Below are 15,314 nucleotides of genomic sequence, written 5' to 3'. Positions count from 1 at the left end.
ATCATCACACACAAGTCCCTCCGTCCAGATCTTAGAGTTTATAGTTCCTTTGCGCACTTTTCTACAAAAGAAACACAATGACTAGTAAATGATTCATTATATGATTTTCATGCAATATTCGATAATTCTTAGCAAGAATAGATGGACACATCTCAAGAAATGGTGAATTTGTGTGTCAAAATTATATATATGAAATGTGCTTATCAAGCAGGCATACAAGACATATACTAGAGATCTTTACTGCAAGTTCCGTGATGAGTTTTTGATGATTGGACGCTACAATGCATTCCAAATTGGTGTGGAAATGTTTGAGCTGAGACCAAATACGGAATGGGTTGTGAAGTATGGTTCCAGGAACTACTTGGTGTTGGCAAAAACACCCGAGGGACAATTTTTGTGTGAGTGTACCAAAATGGAGAGGGATGGCATCCTTTGTTGCCACATACTGAAAGTGCTCACACATATTGGGCTTGATGTCATCTTGGAGCAGTACATGTTGACGCGTTGGATGCCAATTGTTGTCCCAAGTGTGCCAAGTGCCACTAGCCAGCAACCTGATGTAATGCCGCCTGCCTCTCTAAAGGAAATTAGGCATGCTAACATGACCTCAGACTTCCAAACTAGCAAAGTTTGCTTGTGGTTCTGATGCAGCAAAAGGCATTGTTGATAAACACATGCGTGCTGCGCGGACAGAGATTATGCAGTTGAACAAGTCTAGAAGGAAAAAAAGGGCTGCAAGAGAGGTAGGTCCGTCTGCTGGTGATAACAACCAGGATCCTCCCGTGCCGCCTACATCTACAGGGCCTACTCCAGCAACTACCCCTACTAGACGTGCTCCACCACCCACTCCCATGGGCCGTGGTGGACCACCTCCTCCCATGCAACGTGCTAGTCGTGGTCCACCATGTCCTCCCGTGGGTCATGCTGCTCATGCTCCAGTGCCTCCTCCCATGGGTCGTGCTGAATAGAATCCTCCGATGGGTCATGGTGGGCCACGTGTGAGTAATGATTCGGCATCTCTTCCTATGGGTAACACAAAACATGGCCATACTAACTGCACTGAGCAGATGTCGCCTACGAACAACGACGATGAGGTTGGAACTCCTAGGGATCCGCCAAAGTCAACAACAAAAGGGAGGGCAAGGAGTAAACGCTATCATTCAGCTCTTGAACTGCACCCAAAAAGGAAAAACAGGTGCAGCTACTACAACTCAGATAAGCACAATGTTGATGGCTGCCCTACGAAGTTGGCGTGACAACTTGGTGACATATAAGCAGTAGATAAAATGGAGGAAGCATCAAAAAAAGTTCTGGCTTTGCACTATTAGGACATGGATGGAACTATGAAGATCTAGCAACAAACAACTGATTTCGAAACTTCTTCTTTATGTTGTTTAAACTTAGCATCTGGCCCATTTGTATTTCATGTTTAAAAAGTCGTGTATGCTATCACTTTGCTATATGTGAGGCTACCTATTTACCCATTTATACCTCTGTTGGCAAATTTACACATTTACGCATGCAACATGGTAAAAAGAGAAAATGTTACTATGTGTGTTGTCCTTTACTGATTGACTGTTTGATGGTTTACCAGAACCGAAGAGGGTTGTGCAAGTTAATTAGTATCAATGTGCAAGTATCTTCCCTGTATGTGCAAGCGTAACATCTCCAAGTACTATGCCATGTAAAATAGAAAAGGGGGAAATGAATACAATTGTATCATTCTTAGGGTTGAAAAACAAACACCATCAAAACAACAGTACAAAAAGAAAACAGAATGTGCACCCTGGGGCAAAAAAATCCAGATGAAATTGTGCAATTGAACTTGTGCTAGGTGTGCAACTGTATGAGTACCATTGTGCAACTGTCATGCAGACCGATGGGTGCGGATAAAAGAAGGAGCAAAAACAGAACTTACGCGTTGTACTGTAGAACGTCCTTCCATGGGGCTTTGTTGAGAGTAGAGTCAACCATCTTGTAGGTCATTATCCTCCTCATGTTTAGGCACTCTTTTGGTTCGTAGTTTGGTAATTGTCTCCCATTCCAAATGCTAGTATTGAATAACATGAACACACCACATTCATTGATGTGCAAGAAAAAAAAAGGGAAAAGACATTTGTTATTCGACGTGAGTTGGGCCCATAACCGCAAAAAGAAAACTAACAGCCTTTCTTTTGCAAGACCGTGTTCTTGACCATGCAACTTTGTCCCCTAAAAATGTGGAACTACCCATTGATCTATGTGCAATTGTATGAATACTTTGTGCAACTATATGAATTGTTTGGTGCAAGAAAATGTGCAACTACCCATTGATCTGTGTGCAACTGTATGAATACTTTGTGCAAGTTGATGGTTTGGGTTGGTGCAAAAAAATGTGCAACTACCCATTTATCTATGTGCAACTGTATGACTACTTTGTGCAACTAGATGGGTTGGAAGGAGCACTACTTTGTGCAACTAGATGGGTTGGAAAGAGTTGAAAATGGCGTGAATGCATGACTTACATCCCGAGTTGCTTGGGTACATCAATGTCGATGACCTGAAAGTGACTGATGTTATGCTTTGGGTAGTGCTGCTTCCATAAACACCTCACCGCTCCCGCTGTAGTTGAAGCACGGTGCATTAAGTCGGGGTTGTCGAGCTTCCTCCAAGAATCTAGCACCTCGAAACGTTGATCCCTTAAGTTGATGTTAAACACCCAATAGTGTCTACCTCCTTCTTGATCATTGGGATCAGCAAACTCGAGCACAGGGAGCATCACCTGCCCATATTGACAGCACCGGAAAAAAGAAGGTAAAAAGTTGTCCAGAACTGACCAGTGAAAATCCAATAGCTATTATGCAACACGAAAAGTTCAAAAAACACAAAGTTGTGTGTCGAGAAAAAACTGACCATATCTTGACGGTCTAGGTGATTAATCTTCTCAAATTTAGAATGTATCTCAGCAGCGTTGTATATCCCTTGCTGCAAGCGTGTCTGCATTTGAAGAGATGAGTCTTAGAAAACACATTGTAAAAAAGGAAAGGGACAAAAGGAACTTGCAATGAACAAGAACATCAGTTCTCATTAAACTTACAGCAACCCTCAGTGGCATGATGACCTTCTTTGAGTCCTTAGGTAAGTTTTCCCTGATTGTGATAAGACCAGCTTCGACAACACCATTAGATAGCCACTTGGTAGGCTTCATTGAGTCAGCCAACTCCTTTAGGCCCAGAAAGAACCCATCATAGTTAATGATTTCAGGGCTATTTCGGAAAACAATGCGAGGGCAAAGAAAAAAGAACAAAAAACGGGATTAACTGGTTGCCGTAAAACGCGTAAAAAAGTGAACAAAAAACGAGTAACTATACTTAAGGTGTGCAGGGCATGATGTGCCAACTGTATAACTATTGTTGTGCAAGTGATGTTGAATGGAACTGCAAGTACAAAAGATGACTTCTGCAACTGTAAAAAAGTTGAATTACTACTGCAGTGCTACTATTACATCTGTCTATGACGAGATAATAAAAGATGTTCAACTGTATTACCATTTTTGTGCAAGAAATCAATAAACACATGAAGATGCAATTGTAACAGCCTGATTTACCACAAAATGCATTAGTTTTACCTTGTTTCTGTGCCGTTTGCTGCAGGTATATTCCTTACATAGTAGAGAACTGCGGCATAAAGCTTGTTCACTTGTTCATTGCAAGTGAACATCTTTGTTTTATTGTAGTCGATGTAGGGAGACCTCTGGACAGCATTTGGCTTGATTATCCTCCTTGTGCGTTTTTGCACTGGTGGGCCGGATGTGGTACTGCCGGACCCACTTGCACCCCCTACAACACCTGTCACATCTGGGGTGTGAAACTCATCTGGAGAATCCGAAATGATGTTATGAATTGGTGCCTTCCCAGTGACAACCTTATCTGCAGCAGCACAAACCTCTCTCACAGTTTCCGAATCCCAATAATCTAGCTCGCTGCTCTTAGATAACCCTGCCTCTTGTGGTGTCACTTGTGATTTCTTAGGCTCGTCCATAGTGGCAACTGGGGGTCATCATCAATATCCAAACCCAAGTCAAATGGTGGAGCGTCGTAGAACCCATCGCCATGATATGATCTTGCTGATGATGCTCTACGAATGGAATGCACGCTGTTATTCTCTCCTTGGACATCCTTGGGTGCATCACCTGCTGACTTGGTTCGTGCAATTATGCTTGGCGGCGGTCTGGGCGGTATACACCGCGAAACAAGGTCGTAAACTTGCTCTTGTGTAAGGGTATCCTGTTGTCAAGAGCACGAAAAGTAGGTGAATGTTGTTTCTGAGCCTGCACAACAATACTGATAGCCGAGGGTTCCATGGTGACTGAATGGGTTGGGGTTGGAGTTGGCACACTGACTATTGTGGTTGGCACAGTGACTTCTTGAATTGGCAATGCAGTCCCTGGGATTGGCACACTGATAGCTTGGGGTTCTGTGGTGGCTGATGCGGGCAGGTTAGACACAACTCCAGATGCCTCACTTCCTCTTGCTGTTGGCACAGTGGTTGTTTCACTTTCCTTGATTGCTGGTGTACTGTGCGCAGTTGATGCTGTAGTTGGCTTATTTTGTCAGGACCCCGACTCAATGCCACATCGATCTAGCATGTAACACCTCATATCACTTTGCGGCCTCACGCACGGTATTCCCATGGGTGTCGCCTTACCTTTGCCCGGGACTGTTTGCGCCTTTTGGCACACGTATATGACAGTGTCGCTAGCATCCATATGATAAGGAGCCCGGCTGACATGGCTAGTCGTAAACCCAAAGTGACACAAACTTATAGGGACAGGCATCCATGACCCAACATCGAACGTGTCGGTCATCAGCGAGTGAATCCAGGCAGTAGCACTGGGCTAGCAAGACTCCGGTGAACCGGGCTGTAGCAGGCTAACAGGACTCCGGTATTCATCGCGTGACATTTCCCTGAAGGGACAGACACAGGAATGAAGAAGGACACATGCCGGCCAGCCTAAGTGTTCCGGAGCAGTAGCAAGCTACCAGGGCTCAGTGGAAGCACCAGGAGACATTTCCCGGTAAGAGAGGCTACTAAGGATAAACAACTAGATAGTCAGATCCCACACATACCAAGCATTTCAATAACATACACACAATATGCTCAATATGTGCAAATACAACATGGCATCACAACATGACTCTACAACTCAAGTATTTTATTCAGTAGGCTCCGAGGAGCGAGATATTACAAACATGAGTCTCATGACCCAACATTCAGAGCATACAAGTCAAAGCACAAGCGGAAGCTTAACTTGTCTGAGTACAGACAACTATAAATGAAAAAGGCTGAAAAGCCTGACTATCTACCAGATCCTGCCGAGGGCACAAGATCGTAGCTGAGGTAGCAAGCTAAACATCGAAGTCCACGCAGAACTACTAGTGAGACGTAAGTCTCTCTGCAAAAACATAAAATAGGCAAACATGAGTACAAATGTACCCAACAAGACTTACATCAGAACTAACTACATATGCATCATTATCAACAAAGGGGGGTGGTGGAGTTTGACTGCAGCAAGCCAGCTTTGACTCGGTGGCTATCCTGAATTACGACTGCAAGTAACTCTTTTGAGGTGGCGCACACGAGTCCACATATTCACCATATCAATACACCACTATGGATCCGCTCCCGTCTCCCTACGAGAACGCCATCCATAGCACTCACGCTTATCTTGCGTATTTTAGAGTATCCACTTTCACTTGTCTATGAACTGTACAGGCAACCCAGGAGTCCTTTACCGCGGACACGGCTATTCGAATAGATAATGTTAACCCTGCAGAGGTGTACTTCTTCACACAGGCTCTCACCACTTACCGTCGTTTACACGACATGTACTCGACAACCTTCAAGCGGAAGCCCAGCGAGGGTGTCGGCCACGACCTGACTAACCACACAAGTCTCTCGTCCAGGTTTATCGCCTATTCGGGTTCCATCCGCAAGGAGATCCGGCCGGGGTGTCGCTCACGGCCCCAAACGATGTGTGCAGGGTTCCCAGGCCCACCATCTGGGTGCCACTTGGTACACCAGGCCATTGTGCCTAGTCTGTCCCAAGCCCACCTGTACCGGGTGCCACTTGGTAGACTACTAACACTACCTACAAACACCAGAAACTAGTTGCAACTCCTGGACAGAGATCATGTTGATTAATAAGTCGAGAGGAGTCGAGTTACCGGAACCCAATGTGTGGTAGTAACTGTTCATGGATCACAAACACAGAACTCAGTTCCTAAGGACGGCTTCAATGAGACAACCCACCATGTACTCCTACATGGCCTCTCACCGCTACCTTTACCAAATCGTGTTCACACACTTAGCTCACACACAGTAGGACATGTTCACACACCTCCAATTCATCCCCGATGAATCAGACTAGACTCAACTCTAAGAAGTAGCAGGCATAACAAACAAGCATGAATGAGTAGGCAGAACAGGGCTCAAACAACTCCTACTCATGCTAGTGGGTTTCATCTATTTACTGTGGCAAAGACAGGTCATGCAGAGGATAAAGGGGTTCAACTACTGCAGCAAGTAACAGATGTATCATTGTTGTCCTAATGCAGTAGAAGAGAGCAGGAGCGAGAGAGTGGGATTGTATCGGAATGAACAAGGGGGTTTTGCTTGCCCGGCACTTCTGAAGATAGTATAGCTCTTCATCGGTGTCATCGATCACATCATCGGTACACATCCACTGAGAGGGGACAGGCACCGACAAACAAAGAAGAAACACAATCAATGCAATGCACAATATGATGCATGCTCATGACATGGCAATATGAGTGTGTTGGCCTAATGCAACTACAACCAGATGGATTTGGGTCATTTTGAACCAAAGGTTCAATCCCAAACTCAAATTATGAATTTAAATAGTGCCTTATCATGTTTTGCACTAAACAGCAAGGTTAAGTTGTCTAAACATGCATGAAACCAGTACATATGGATAGATTGGATTTTTCTGATAATTTTTCATATATAAATTATTTCATTTGGAGCTACGGTTGAATTTCTATGATTTTTAGAAGTTTAGGACATTTTCTGGAATTTCCTGAATTAAAACTAATCCAGAAAATGAGTTATGGTGTCAGCACTACGTCACTGTGACGTCAGCAGGTCAACGGGGCGGTCCAGGTCAAACTGACCAGTGGGTCCCACATGTCAGTGTTATTAGTCTAACTAATTTTTCATTAGTCCTAATTCTAACTTAATTAGCAGGCGGGTCCCATTTGTCATTGACCCAGAGGGGTCAAACTGTGCCCACCCGGGGTCAACTTGGTCAACAGGTCAAACCTGCCGGCGTTGAGCCGCCGGCGAGGCCGAGACGGCGGAGAGCGTCGGAAACGCTGCCCCGGCCACGGTTCGATGCGCGGGTGGGTGCTACGGGTAGCTGGCGGTGTGGCGCATCCAACGGTGGCAGTGGTTGGTGCTCGGGTGGCCGGGAACGACAACGGCATCGAGCCGGGCGGCGACCGGAGCTCGGGTGTTTGTGGGACCGGTGCTGCAGTGTGCAAACGAGCGCAGCGTGGCGCTGGGAAGACTCTACGCACGATGGTGAGCATGTTGGGCGCACGCCCGGGACCAAATGGTCACCGGAGCGTCACCAGCGACGAATGCAGGCGGCGGGGCGTGCGGGTGAACGCGGTGCAGCAGCTACGGCGTGCGAGAGAGGGAGCGGAGAAGGGAATCAGGGGAAGGAGCTCACTGCGGTTGTGTCGAGGCTAACGGCGAGCTCGGGGAGGGGCCAGAGCAAGCGGGGCGGTGATGGCGATCTCGGCGGACCGAGGTTGAAGAAGACGGCGTGGTTGGCATTCGAGGGCGTCCGGCGGGGCGTGGCTCGGTGAGGGGGTCGAGGACGACGTTGCGGAGCTTCTGGGCGCGTCGGTGAGACGTGGGGTGGCCGGTCGTCACGCCAACGACGAGCGGTGGCGATGGCTGCGCTCGGGCATGAGAGGGAGAGAGAGCAGAGGAGGGAAAGAGCTCGAGAGAGAGTGAGGGGCGGTCGGGGAGGCTGCGTGGCATGCGCGGAGGCATCCAGGGCGGCGGGGACGCAGGCAGGCAGGGAGCTCGCGTGGCGCGCAGAGCGCACGCGCGCGTCGGACACGCGCCCTGTCCGACTGGCGGGAGGACAACGACGACTGGCATAGGCCAGTGGGTTGGGCCGTGCTGGGCCAGGCCAGGTGAGCGCCAGGTAAAACCCTCTCTCTCTGCTTACTGTTTTTCTTTTCTATTTTTCTTTCTCTGTTCTAGTTTAGTTTAGGCACTAAACCATTTTTCATAAATTCTGAAATTATTTGTGGGAGCTCTTTGCAATATACAAGTGACCCACAATTATTTTCAAAATATCTAGAGCTATAAAATTATTTATAGCTTTTATTTGCTCCAACTCAAATACAATATGGATTAATTCAAAAATCCAAATTGTCCTAGAAATATACTCATCATTTTTGGCAGAGGTGTCCACCTTAACTAGAAATCATGAGCATTTTTAAAGGAATTTTGGGATCATTAAAAAAGATTTTATTTAATTCTATTTGAAGTCATTTGGTGCCAGGGTTTGAATCAATCCCCATTTCAAGATTAAGAGCAAAATAAACATGATGCAACACATGACTAGCTAGCCCAGAGCAGATCAGAACTAGGGATGTGACATATTTGCACAAACAGTTGGCTCACTTGAAGCTGCAGTTGCCACATCAGTTGTTGGGGTTGCCGACTTCCTACACTGCATACTAACAACTTTCTCTTGACTGTTTGATCCACTCTTAATAGCATGGCTTGGCGACTCTATTCCGCAAACTTTGTGTCCTTGGCAAAAGATATTGTTTTGTTGCTTTTTTTACCAGGGAGTTTGCATGTTGTAGAGATGAGCTTGGCATCTACATGCGCAACGGTTGGCACTTGTATAACAGTGCTTGCCTCCTTGGCCTCTGGAGTTGGTACCTCCTTTCCCTTTGATTTACTTATGTTCTTCAAATTTTTCTCTCCCATATGAGCAACCTTATCTTTTGGTTGACCCAACACCAGGTTCTTGCTAAGTGTCACAAGCTTCTTGCGCTTTGGCACAATGGGTGGGCGCGGTGGAGATGCTGCCATCCTCTTGCTACCACCTGACGATGAAGCATCTTCAGATGCAACACCTTCCTTCAATATCTTGTCAACCATGGTTTTTGAGCCAATCCAGTCCAAACCCTTTCCTAACTCTTCCATTTCTTCCTCAGTGCTTCGTACTCCATCGTTTATGATTTTTTCAAAGGAATTATCCTTCTCTTTCAAGTCAGAGATTGCATGAGTTTCCAGCAAAGGGATGTCAAATCTGTTGGGGATTGTTGGCTCTTATCTACACAAGTCAAACAATGAGGAACTTTCCTCTGGCACAGCTGCTTTAGTTCCAACTGATTCCAGATCTTCACCCTTCTGACGCATGTCCTTTCGGATGAAAAATTGTAGAGTTACACTATCATCAATTGAGCTGCTGCTGTTGCTGCTGCCTCCATCTCCAGAAGTGTTTGCCTTCTTTGAACTGCTGACGCCGCCAGCTTTACCATCATGATCATCATCATCATTCCAACTGCCACTACCTCCATCAAAGGCCCCCCTGTCATCGTCGTGTGTTTCCTTGCTATCATCATCACTGCCCCCATGCTCTCCTTGCTCACCTTTCTCGACATCCTCACCTTTCCCCTTGTCTGTACCATCTTTTTCCTCTTCCTCTTCCACTTCATCATTACCGGATTCTTCATTGTCTTCATTGTTGCCAGCATCATCGTCGCTCTCATCATCATCATCATCATCGTTGTCACTGCCATCATCACGTTCTTCATCATCCCTTCCCTCTTGATCCTCCTCTTCTTCTTCAGAATCATCACTTTCTTCAGAATCATTGCCAACTATAGGGTGAACATCTTCTTCTTCTGACTCACTTTCCTCTACAAATTCTTCTTCTTCACTTCCCTCCACCTCTTCTGATTGCTTGGCAGTAGATTGACGCTTCCGTCGCCTAGTGTGTGAGCTTTTACCCTTTGTTTGATCAGTTAGCGGGCCCTTGAGAGGAGACAAATCTGGTTCCTCTTCATCATGCTTGGCACACCTTCGATGAAGTTGCCAAGATTGTCTGATATTGCTTTACATAGATCATGAACCATACCTGCTAAATTGAACTTCTTCTGCATAACATTAGAAGATAAAACAAAAATTAAAATTTAAAACAGAAAAAATTAAGATAATGAAAAGTATATCAAAGTATATTTCTGCGCTAACTGCAAACCTAAGTTTGGTGCAAGTATATGAAAGTAGTGTGCAACTGAGATGCTGAAAGTGTGCAACTGAAGTAGGGGTAAGTTAGCAGGAAGTAAAAAAACAAGCATATTTTGTAGCTAGGAGTTATGGAATCTGTGTAAGTGAAAACATAAGTTTGATTTCAATTAGGAAAAAAGGTGAGATAATAATTGTGTGCAACTCATGCATGCATTAGGCACAGAAAAAGTAAAACCAACGAAAGGAACATGATTTTTGTTCTAATAAAAAAAGTGTGGGTGAGCAAAAAAGGATAACTCAATGAGGATTGTAACTCATTGGAACCTTTGATGCCACAAACACTTCTACCTGTAGTAATCCTCCGAAGAGTGTTGAATCCTCTTTGGTTCTATACTGCTCCTTGAGCTGTTCACAGAAAGAAAGGATCATTTTACAACAATAACTTCAACAATAACAAGTCTATATTGTCTTTATCTAACAAGGAAAAAAGACTTTATATATGGGCAACTACCACATGCCCTAGAAGCAAAAAAGGTAAAGTGAAAAACCTATGTGAATTCACAAATGAGAAGTGGCACTTTAAAGGAAAAGTATGAAACAAGCATGTGTGCAATTGTCATAAGCATGTGTGCCAACTGTCAACATAGACTTGTGCAACTACCACATGCCCTAGAAGCAAGAAAAAGTAACTAAAAAATACTATGTGAAGTCACAAAAATAAGAAGTGGGACTTTAAAGGGAAATATGAAACAAGCATGTGTGCAAACTGTTCATGAAGTATGTGTGCCAACTATCAACATCAACTTGTGCAACTACCACGTGCCCTCAGAAGCAAAAAAAACTAACTGAAATTACTATGAAAAATACAATTGGAAGTGGTTACTGTAAAGAGGAAATATGAAACAAGAATGTGTGCAACTATATTCAGTTTGTGTGCCAACTATCAAGTATGTGAAAGAATCATGTGCAAAAAATACAGACTTTGAGCAGAATTTCCAACTCACTTGAAGTTTCCCAAAGACACCGGGCAAAATCAAGTCCTTTTTCATTATCTTGCTGATTAGATTCTTATCATAGGTGTTGGCTCGAACTTCGCAGTGGATTATTCACAAATCAACTTCAAGTGCGTCAATGTAGAGAATTTGTACATGCACCATCCCCAAGAGAAAAACAAAAAAGGGGAAAATAAAAATATAAGAACATTGGTGATAAAAAAGCAAAAAAACATCTAGAAAAAAGGTGTGTCTAACAGAATACAATTAATTAGAGCTCACCATCAAATGGTACAGGCAACAACACACTGTTTGTTTGCCCTCACCCATGTTGCGGTCAGCGACAAACAAGCTCACATTGCTCTTCAACAGAACATCGGGTTCTAACACAGCGCTGTAGCAATGTGGGCTCAGAGACAGACTAGTTGTAGGAGCTAAACAGGTGCTGAAAGCAACTGCAAGCCACCCAATGAGGAACTTGTTATCAGTTGTGCCTTTTGTAGCTTTCATTGTCTTGGTGAATTCGGTGACCGTGGGTGTTTGGGTGGCCCGGTGTGGTTGAACATCTCATTGAAAGCCTTAACAGACTCCTTTTCAACAATGTATTTCACCCGCGGCCCTCTATCTGGTAAACCAAAGTTCCTGTGCACACTAGCAGCATCTACTGGAATAGTTCCCCTGCCTGGGAATACCAAAGCTGAACTGGCTGGGTCGTATGACTGGACTAGGAACTTCGTCAAGTCGAAAGGCAGTGTGTCTGCTAGGTTTACCAGACCTCCTAACATCTTCTCATATAAGAAGATCTTTGAACAGGTGCCAACTCGTTGTTAATCTTCACAAATCTCCCTGGTGATGCCCTGATCCTTCCAGCTTGTGAACGCCGCCGAGGAACGTTTCCTTCGTTCCCTTCAAGACCAACTTCGCCCGCCTGAGACAAAAAAAAGGGAAATGAATACAGACAAATTGTGCTCCCGCCGCGCACATACGTCTTCAACTAAGCACATAGTTGGTTGTTGTGCAACCACAGGTCGATTGTTGTGCAACTATTATACCTTATTGTGCAACTGACATGTACACCCTCTGAAATTAAAAAAAACTGTCCAAAAATGTATAATGATTTTGTGCAGCTGTGTGCTCAATTGGTGCCAACTTTCAAAAATGACAATGTAGGTAAGGAGATTCCAAAATCTATCATAAAAGAAAGACTAGAAAACACTAAACAGCGCTTTTCAGATTTGACATGGTAGTATACAACACTTTCAAATGACAATGTAGCCAAGTATATGCTTTTTCATATGCAACACTGAATAACACAGGTGCCAACTAGTACCAATATACTGTGCAACTGAAAAAAGAATTATACAAAAAAAGGTACCTCATCAGCCTCTGCAGAGGTTGGGCCACCCACATCGGATGACTTGCCTTTCCATTTTGTTCTGGCTCGCTTTGCAGCATGGGATGCACTAGCATCCTCCCCCTACAAAATAACCAAAATGATGCCTCATGTTAAAAAATCAATGAAAAACAGAGAAAACAAAAATTAAAAATTGAATTTCTTTTACAAAAACTCAAAATTGTTCATTGCGTATTCAAAACTTACCTCTACTTCATTACCATCATTGGGGTCGGTAGGAGGACACCGCTGAGCAGGCCTTTTCCTATTCCGCCGTATATACTTTGCTGAAATCCTCTGCATGGCTCAACAGAAACAAAAACCAAAAATTAAAAGTAGAAAAGGAAAAAAGGGAAAAGAAAACAAGTAAATATATTCGATCATATTTGCTCCCTTTTGAGCTTATAGAAAACAACTTCTTCCCCACTTCCACCGGCTCTCCCTCTTCGACCGTTGTCACTCCAAAAAAAGATCCAGACAAAATCACTCTAATTGCACACACACAAAAATTGTAGCTCAAAAAACACTAACAAATCATGTGCCAACTGGACCTTGGTTTTGCCAAACATTGACCCTGGTTCTGTCAACTCAGATATGGTAATACCGAGTCAAAAATAAAAGAACACATATCCCAGCTGTGTCCAACTATTGAATCTAGATCTACCAGCTGGAAAATTGGTCCAGTGCCAAGTATAAAACCTACAGAACATAGGTACCTGAATATGTGCAACTATTGTACCTATAACTGCTAAAAATGTGTTTATGGCAGATGATGTGTGCAACTGATGCACCCGATGTGTGCAACTGATGTAGAGTCAGCCATCACATGGTCAAATTGATGTGTGCAACTGATGCACCTGATGTATGTGTGCAACTGATGTAAAGGTGTGCAACTGATGCACCTGATGTGTGCAACTAATGTAGAGTCAACCATCACATGGTGAAACTGATGTGTGCAACTGATGCACCTGATGTATGTGTGCAAACTGATGTAAAGGTGTGCACCTGATGTGTGCAACTGATGCATCTGATGCGTGCAACTGATGTAGCTGGAACTGCCAATTGGGTATCTGGACAAATGTCAAGTTCAAGCACGAAACTTGTTATGCAACTCCTATTTGTGCAATTGCTAACTACAATATACTCGTTGTGCAACTGAGTAGTGAAATCATTCACTCTGCAACTACTATAGTGCAGTTGCCAACTGCAAACAAATCGTTGTGCAACTGGGCATGAAAAAAATCGAACGGATTCAACTGCCATGATGAAATATCTGCCAACTAAAGTACCAACTAAAATGCAACAGTACCTAGGGTTTCGATTCACTTGTGCAAAAGGGGCACGGATGCTAGATCTGCTGTCGGCTAAACCGCCCCCACTACAAGCACTGCGCATTGAGTCTAGCGGGCGCGGCCTCCCCGGCTACAGATGGGGCAAGAGCGCAGCGGTCGCGGCCTACGCACAACGGTGCACGGTGACAGCACAACGGCGCGCGGCCCAACACGGCGAGAGCGCTGCGGGAGCAAGCCTAGATGGTAGATGACGCAGCCTGCCACGCTACAGACGCGGTGAGAGCGCTGCGGTCGCGGCCTCTGTGGCTACGAGCGTGGAGGGAGCAGCACGAGCACCACTTCCCCCGCTATGTGCACGGCGAGACCGCAACGGGCGAGGCCTCTCCTACAACGACCGCTGCGGGAGCACTACGGGGCGCGGCAAGAGCATTACAGCCGCGGCCTCCATCTCTACGGCGCGCGGCGAGATCGGTACGGCACGCGAGGAGAAGGAGCGAGCGGTTGAGCAGCGAGCGTACCTCAGCCGACGACGAGCAGCGGGTGCCTCCCCTTGCTGCGCCTCCGCCTCCTGCGCACCTTTCAACAGCGCCGACGGCGAGATCCAGCGGCGAATCTGGCAACAACCAGCAAATCGCGAGGGGAAGGGAGGGGAGGGGAGAGGGGAATAGAGCGGTGACGGGTGGTGGATGGGGGGGGGGGGGACGGAGGAAGTGGCATGAAATTCGAAACTGCCCACTGCCCACTTGTTTGTCTACGCTCACTAACATATGTGCCCACGCAGTCACTAACATGGCGGGCCCACCGGGAGGGTACGCGCGACGCGCCTCGGCACAATCGGACCAGGCGTGCGGGAGAAGCAGCGCGTCCAAAACCGACAAGAAAACACCTGGACCGCGCGCGACCGCACGATCCCACGCCATCGCACGGCGTGGCGTCGGCCGCTCAAGCAGCGCGTCGAGCGCACGCGTACTAATATGTATTTAGGTTTTTTCTTTTTGAGAGAGATTGGATTATAAGCAGTGCAACATCCGCGTACGTGCAGATAGGCATGCAGAAAGAATTCTCTGCCCACTGCTCATGTCGTCAAATTCTCTGCCCAGTCGCACACGATGAAAGTACGTACGCGGTATTCCAGAGAGATGCAACCGATCAGTTCCCTTTAAATAGTGCGAGACCTAACGAGTAATTCAACCATCTCACAGTGCTAACCTTTGCAGCACGATCTAGCTAAGCTAGCGAGTAGCGACGCATAGCGCTATTTGCGAAGTTTGTTTGTGTGAACCGACCAGAATTTAGAATATGATGATGATGAGATCGAAGTTTGTTGCCTCGGTGATCATGATGATGGCGATC

At 45.6% G+C, this 15,314-nt stretch overlaps 1 pseudogene; it reads right to left on the bottom strand.

Moving 5' to 3' along the window:
• Positions 1-9,363: 9,363 nt before the first annotated feature.
• Positions 9,364-12,972, bottom strand: LOC123157749 (histone chaperone RTT106-like; annotated as a pseudogene).
• Positions 12,973-15,314: the final 2,342 nt, after the last annotated feature.

The sequence above is a fragment of the Triticum aestivum genome, chromosome 7B (genome assembly GCF_018294505.1).
Source record: "Triticum aestivum cultivar Chinese Spring chromosome 7B, IWGSC CS RefSeq v2.1, whole genome shotgun sequence".
Classification (NCBI taxonomy): domain Eukaryota; kingdom Viridiplantae; phylum Streptophyta; class Magnoliopsida; order Poales; family Poaceae; genus Triticum; species Triticum aestivum.
This window is presented reverse-complemented; position numbering and strand designations above follow the sequence as displayed.